Source organism: Leptodactylus fuscus, chromosome 2, assembly GCF_031893055.1.
Source record: "Leptodactylus fuscus isolate aLepFus1 chromosome 2, aLepFus1.hap2, whole genome shotgun sequence".
NCBI lineage: Eukaryota > Metazoa > Chordata > Amphibia > Anura > Leptodactylidae > Leptodactylus > Leptodactylus fuscus.
Genome location: NC_134266.1, coordinates 248,807,191 through 248,814,146, shown reverse-complemented (window position 1 = coordinate 248,814,146; position 6,956 = coordinate 248,807,191). Strand labels below are relative to the sequence as shown.

Here is a 6,956-nt window from a genome sequence, read left to right as displayed (position 1 = left end):
ATGAACCTACCTACCTTCATCTATCCAGTGCTGTACAGCTATAGTAAGGTATATCCATTGCTATACTGGATTATTTAGAATAACTGACTGGAACCACTAGGGGGCAGTGAGACACAGTGATGTATAAGTGCAAGTAATACAGATTACAGTAAGTAAATATTGGATCTGTATAAAAATTATTTACTCAATCACAGAACCAGGACTAAGAAGCCTGTATCATATTCTACATCCAGAGGTGTGAGCAGAAGTGCAGAGAAAAACAAGAGGACAGGCGGGGTGAGTATATAAAGGGGAACCCATGTCACTCTGGTACAAAATCCAGGCATGATGAACACAAGTCAATATTCTAGATAGATAGATAGATAGATAGATAGATAGATAGATAGATAGATAGGAGATAGATAGATAGATAGATAGATGATAGATAGATAGATAGATAGATAGGAGATAGATAGATAGATGATAGATAGATAGATAGATAGATAGATAGATAGATAGATAGATAGATAGATAGATAGATAGATAGATAGAGAAAATAGATTACATTGGTAGATAGGGAAAGAAAGAAAGAAAGAAAAAGAAAGAAAGAAAGAAAGAAAGAAAGAAAGAAAGAAAGAAAGAAAGAAAGAAAGAAAGAAAGAAAGAAAGAAAGAAAAAAAGAAAGAAAGATGTAGGATATGATAGAAAATGATAGATATATTACATAGATAGGTAGCTAGCTAAAGGTAGATAGATAAAGGTAGATAAATGATAGATGGATAGATAGATAGATAGATAGATAGATAGATAGATAGATAGATAGATAGATGAAGTTAGATAGGTGATAGATAAGATAGATTATAGATAGATAGATAGATAGATAGATAGATAGATAGATAGATAGATAGATAGATAGATAGATTGATAGATAGATATGAAATAGATGGTAGAAAAGATCGATAAATGATTCATAGATAGATAGATAGATAGATAGATAGATAGATAGATAGATATGAAATAGATGGTAGAAAAGATTGATAAATGATTCATAGATAGATAGATAGATAGATAGATAGATAGATAGATAGATAGATAGATAATATAGACAATTAGCTAGATAAATAAAAATAGATAGGGCTACTGTGTTCTAGCTCATACTGCAGAGCCTCAGTGGATATCTATATCTAATGTCCACCGAGAGTAAAGACTTACTGGAACTCCGGTCAGTGACAAGATGTAATGTGTTTCAGTGGGGGGATTAACCCCTTATGGAGATCTCTTTTGATTGCCCAGTCCATTGATGGATATAGAGTAGTAATATCGGGACTTGTATTTTGAATGCACAATTGTATTTTGCATTAATTTCTGCGTAGAGTTTCTATGCTGTCATTATTTTTGGGGTGGGTTTCCTGAGGGTCCTCCAGTTTCCTCCCATACTCCAAAGGCATACTGATATGGGACAGTGACTGACTATGTCTGTAAAGCGATGCGGAATATGTTATATAAATAAGGTTGAAGCCCCACATTGCGAAAACACTGCGTTTTACAGCGCCTACAAAGTGGTGACTGGAACACTGGCTAATCCCATCCACACATTGCAAAAAAAAATCCACAATGGGAAAGCTGCATTTTCAAAAATGCTCGAGTTTTTTTTAAAATTGCAACATGTCAGTTATACCTGCAAAAAATATTGGTGCTTTCTGTATAGGTATAATGAGGGCAGAAAGTCTGCAAAGGAAAAGTCTTCAATGAGCACAGGGGGAACGCCAACAGTGCTTTCTGAAGACTCATTTGCATAAGGAATAAAAAAGAAACATTTTTACATTTCATTAATATAGGGACCATTCCAGGACTTTATACTGCATGAGGGTCACTTTGGGACATTATACTGCATGGAGGACTCTATGGGACATTATACTGATGGGGGCCGCTTTAGGACATAATACTGTATGGAAGAGCGACCATGGGAGATAATACTGTATGGAGGGACCACTATGGGACATAATACTGTATAGAGGGACCACTATGGGAGATAATACTGTATGGAGGGACCACTATGGGACATAATACTGTATGGAGGGACCACTATGGGAGATAATACTGTATGGAGGGACCACTATGGCACATAATACTGTATGGAGGGACCACTATGGGACATAATACTGTATGGAGGGACCACTATGGGACATAATACTGTATAGAGGGACCACTATGGGAGATAATACTGTATGGAGGGACCACTATGGGACATAATACTGTATGGAGGGACCACTATGGGAGATAATACTGTATGGAGGGACCACTATGGCACATAATACTGTATGGAGGGACCACTATGGGACATAATACTGTATGGAGGGACCACTATGGGACATAATACTGTATGGAGGGACCACTATGGGACATAATACTGTATAGAGGGACCACTATGGGACATAATACTGTATAGAGATGCCACTATAAGACATTACACTGTATAGGGGCCACTATGAAACTTCACACTGACATGTCCCAAGCCTTAGAGGTTCTCCTAGGTCTCTCTGGGCAAATTTTTTGGATGTTGGGCTTGCACAATGGCTGGAATTACTATCACCACTACCACCACCCTCTTCATCTGATGTCACCATGACCAACTTTCCAGGTCCTATCTGCAAGAAAATCATCATCGGCAATGTCATCATTATTATTTTCCCCACTTTTTTCTTACACATCATCAAGGACATGCACACTTTTACAATTCCCACCTCCAGATGTTCCCCTAGCTCCTCTACCAGAACAACTACCAGTAGTAATAGTTCAACACTCCCTGCCACTTCCACCTCCACCACCAACAGTCATCATGTCTTCCTCCTCTACTTGCACACAATGCTGACTGTTCTCATCCAGTTCATCAAAAAATAGTGTATGACCCTCCAGGTGCAAAGCCCATGGGGTGGACGAAGAGTCTAGACAATGTGCGCACAAAATCCGCAGGACCTGTGGATCAGGGAATAGTTAACACTTTATTAGCCAATAAAACACTACGCGTTTCGGGCTGGAGCCCTTTCTCAAGTGTAAAAGATAGCTGGCTGATGTACCTGTAATGAATGAGCTGTAGTGTTTTATTGGCTAATAAAGTGTTAACTATTCCCTGATTCACGGGTCCTGTGGTTTTTGTGTGCACATTGTCTAGAGTCTTCCTCCACCGCACAGGCTTTGCACCTGAGCGTCATACACTACATTGGTACACGTAACCTAGTGTTCATGAGAGGGCGAAGTTGCTGCCTCCCTAATCATCTGGTGTTACCTTAAGGCTGAGTGGGTGTTCCCATTCAGATTCCACCTCAAAATCTGCCCGGCAAATATGCTCCCATTCATTTGAATGGGAGCCTCTCACTTTTTTTCCCGCTAGCGTTTTTTTTTTCGCTAGCGGGAAAAAGAAGAGAGATGCCTCTTCTTTCTACAGATTCCACGGCTGAGACAGCCGCGGCGTCCGCGGTGCGAGACTCCCTCCTGATTAGGTCCATTCATTGGGCCTAATCAGGAGCGGAAAGCCACGACTGAATGCCAGTGCACCACATCGGCATCCCGTTGTGGCTAGCTGCACGGAAAATCACACTGAGGAATTTTGTTTCCGTCATGTGAACATACCCTTACCTTTTAATATTACTATTAATTAATTTATTTATTTGCTCAAAATACTACACTATATTTCCGCTTGGTGTCTCTCCCCTTGTTTTGAATCTCATCAAAAAGAGGAGGAAGACTACTCTGACTAGGAAAAATAGATTGCTAAGTAGATGCTACATCACTATCAGGTATCTGTTTCAGTTAATGTAAAGGAGACACGGTTAACAGTCCACAAAGGTCCTGTGGTAAATTCTGTGTTATGTAGGAGAAGGAACTCACAAAAGCCCGACTCTAGATCACATCACCCTCAGATGCAATATCCTTCTGTGACTAAGATAAGCCATCTAAATAATCAAAAAACGTCAACATTCTCAGGAAGTACAACAATCCTGCGACTACTGGCGGTACCACCAAAACCAGAAACAGTGTAGCTCTTGCTAACCACTTTCTTATTGTTAGTAGTAGTAGTAGTATTTGCATTGGTATTTCTTTCTTCCCCCTCCTTTCGTCGGTTACTTGTCCTGTTTTTTCCACTCCTTATAGATTGGGATTTTGGTTCTCTGATGGTCCCTGATGAGATTGGAGGAATCTCAGACTACCACGGATGTCCTACAGGCACTGTAGTTAAACTGTAGTCATCGATCACAGCTCTACACTAATGAAGCCGAGCTACAAAGTATCCACTCAGCAAATCCTGAAGAAAATAAAGAGCAAATAACAATCCTCTAAGTACCGAATAACATATCATATTTGAGCTTCTGCCTGGACATTCACCTTAAAGGGGTATTCCTACGTCGCATACTCACCAGTCGTCACGGCTGTAAAATCTTCTTTCTTCCTGGTTTCTTGCGTCATTTGGTGGGCAGGGTTTCATATGCAACTTGCCATTTAGCTCCACCCACAAATTAGTGGGTAGCTCCGCCCACCGAATAGCATGATCCTATGGGGCGGCTGAAGGGCCTGTGATGTCATCAAAGGTCCTCAAACAACACTATATGCACAATATTGGACCATGAAGTACAGGCAGGAGTCACTCCACTCTGTGTTACATACAGAGACTGCCTGTCTCTGCCATAATGAACACAATTGAATTAGCAAGCCTGATAACTGGGAGAACAGAAGACGAGTTCAGAAATGAAAGCAGCTCCTCTCCCCTATCTGAGAGCAGGAAGCTAGGTCAGGTGGTGCAGACACAGGAATAGCTAGAAACACAGGCTCACACCCGTGCACTTAGCCCCTCCTCCCTCCCCCCTGAGAGTAGGCAGCTATATCACTTGATTTTTGAGCAGATAAGTCAAGGGATGTGTCAACAATGAATTGAATAAAGTAAGATAGTGGACAAACAAAGCAGTTTTGCTGAAGCAATGTATTTAGGAAAAGTCTTACATCCACATTAACAAGCAGTATAGATAGGATTCTTGTGATGGGACAACCCCTTTGACAACTAATACCTTAATTCCTGGGGTGTAAACCCAATATTAATCCCGCTGTAGTGTTGTCGGATAGTTGTAAATCACTACATATGAATCCATTTCGAATAGGGTTGTACAATGAGCCGAGAGCCAATTCCGTACCTACTGAGCCATGGCTAATGTACAGCATATAGAGAAGAGACTACCCTACCATGCTCTCCTATCCATTATCTGATGATATATAGGGATTCTGCAGAGAAATCCCAACCAATAGAAATAAAAAGTATATAAACCATGTGAGTGCTATACACATGAATGGAGTTGGATGAAAACAATGTTTCTTTCATGCTTGGGGGGCTTTTAGCTGACAGAAGTCATCTCTCCGACAGTTTCTCATAACCCTTGTGTGTGTGACTTGCCGCTACCGGGATAATTACATTTTTTTCATGGCTTCAGTGAACAACTCACTTTCTGACCTTGCTATTCGATAAATTCTTCTTACTAAGATTACTTTTCAGTTTTCTTTCATTGCAGAATTTCAGGTCAAGATGTTTTGGCAACCATGATGGGACTTATCACATTTAGGCTTAAAGACATTCATATCAGAGAGACGTACAACTATTGTAGTGTTTTCTGCTGAATAGTGTTACTATTTTGACAATTGGGTCACTTCCAAATATTTTTACCCTCAGGCACCTTACATGCTTCAGAATGCTGATATATGGATTTCATTTTATGCCAAGAAATGAATATCTTTTTTGTTGGTGCACTGATATACAGTATGTCTGATCTGAAGGGTATTACCGATGTGGACGTTTATGGGATATCTACAGGGCCATATGTGTCTGATGCAGGTTGACCCACAACTATCCCCCCCTTCCCCATCCATATGCAGCATATTTGTTCAGATCAGTGAGACATTATAATGTGGCCTTTTTGGTTTGTCACTCGAGGCCCAAGGCTCATTGTAGTCCCATGGCCTACACCAAATTTATTGGCCTACGGACGCAGTATAGTTTTACATGTACCTATAAGTACACACATACAATTGGACTTCCATCCCATAAGCAAGGGGCAGCATTATAGTGTGGATGGTGCATGACCTACTCCTACGAGGGAGTCTGGAACAAGGTCATGGTACAAGAGAGCTTCCATACCCATTCTATTGCCCAAGTGACTAGACTCTTTTGGGAAAGCGGACTGGGCTGGGATGCTTTGGCCTTGTGTGAGTTATATAGTAAATCCATGCCAGTTCCTGTCTGGCGTACATTTCTTCTCTAGCACACAGGCGTACACTTGATTTCTTAATAGGCTGAGACTCTTGATAGTTCAGGCGCCACTTGTGCTGATTGGGGAATTTATTAAGACGTAGGAATAGGAAACATCAGTCTTAATTAATTCCCCCCATTGTGTATTAGGTCCTTCATACTGCCCCTTCGTTCAGGTCCATGGTTCAGGACTTTTCTCTCGACTGAATATGCGGCAGAGTGTCCTACGGATCGGCTTAGCACTGAGCTAGTGATGTAGACAAGGACGTCAGAACTGGAGGTCTGAGTAGATTCTGTATGTTGTAAATGTGATCAGGGATGATGAATAGAAACAAGATCCGATGACAGAAAATGTGGCAAAATTGAATAGTCCATAGGGTAGCCTTAATCTGGACACAGCCATGGTGGCTGCCACGGGCCCCACAACCTTAAGGGGACACCTGCTGCTTTTTTAAAAAAAATAAGCCCATACCTGGTGGAGTAATCCCAGCAGGTAACGGTCCCTGTTTACTTACCATGGCCAACGCTTCCCCTTTTGCCCTCCAGAGAGCCCCATGCATCCCATATCACATTGCTGGGGCTCCCTGGAGGGAATAAGAGGAAGCAGAGGCGGCCGTGAACAGGAGCGGGGGGTTTGGCAAGTAAGGCCACGGGCCCATGGCAAGAATATTTGCTGCGTGAACACCAA

General features: G+C 41.5%; 1 protein-coding gene across 1 annotated transcript in view; it reads left to right on the top strand.

The window, feature by feature from the left end:
• Positions 1–216: 216 nt before the first annotated feature.
• Positions 217–6,956, top strand: part of STARD13 (StAR related lipid transfer domain containing 13) — a 186,177-nt gene continuing 179,437 nt past the window's right edge. Inside the window, exon 1 of the mRNA XM_075266000.1 lies at positions 217–276. The gene's annotated coding sequence lies outside the window, so the exon portion shown is untranslated. The remainder of the gene's footprint in view (positions 277–6,956) is intronic.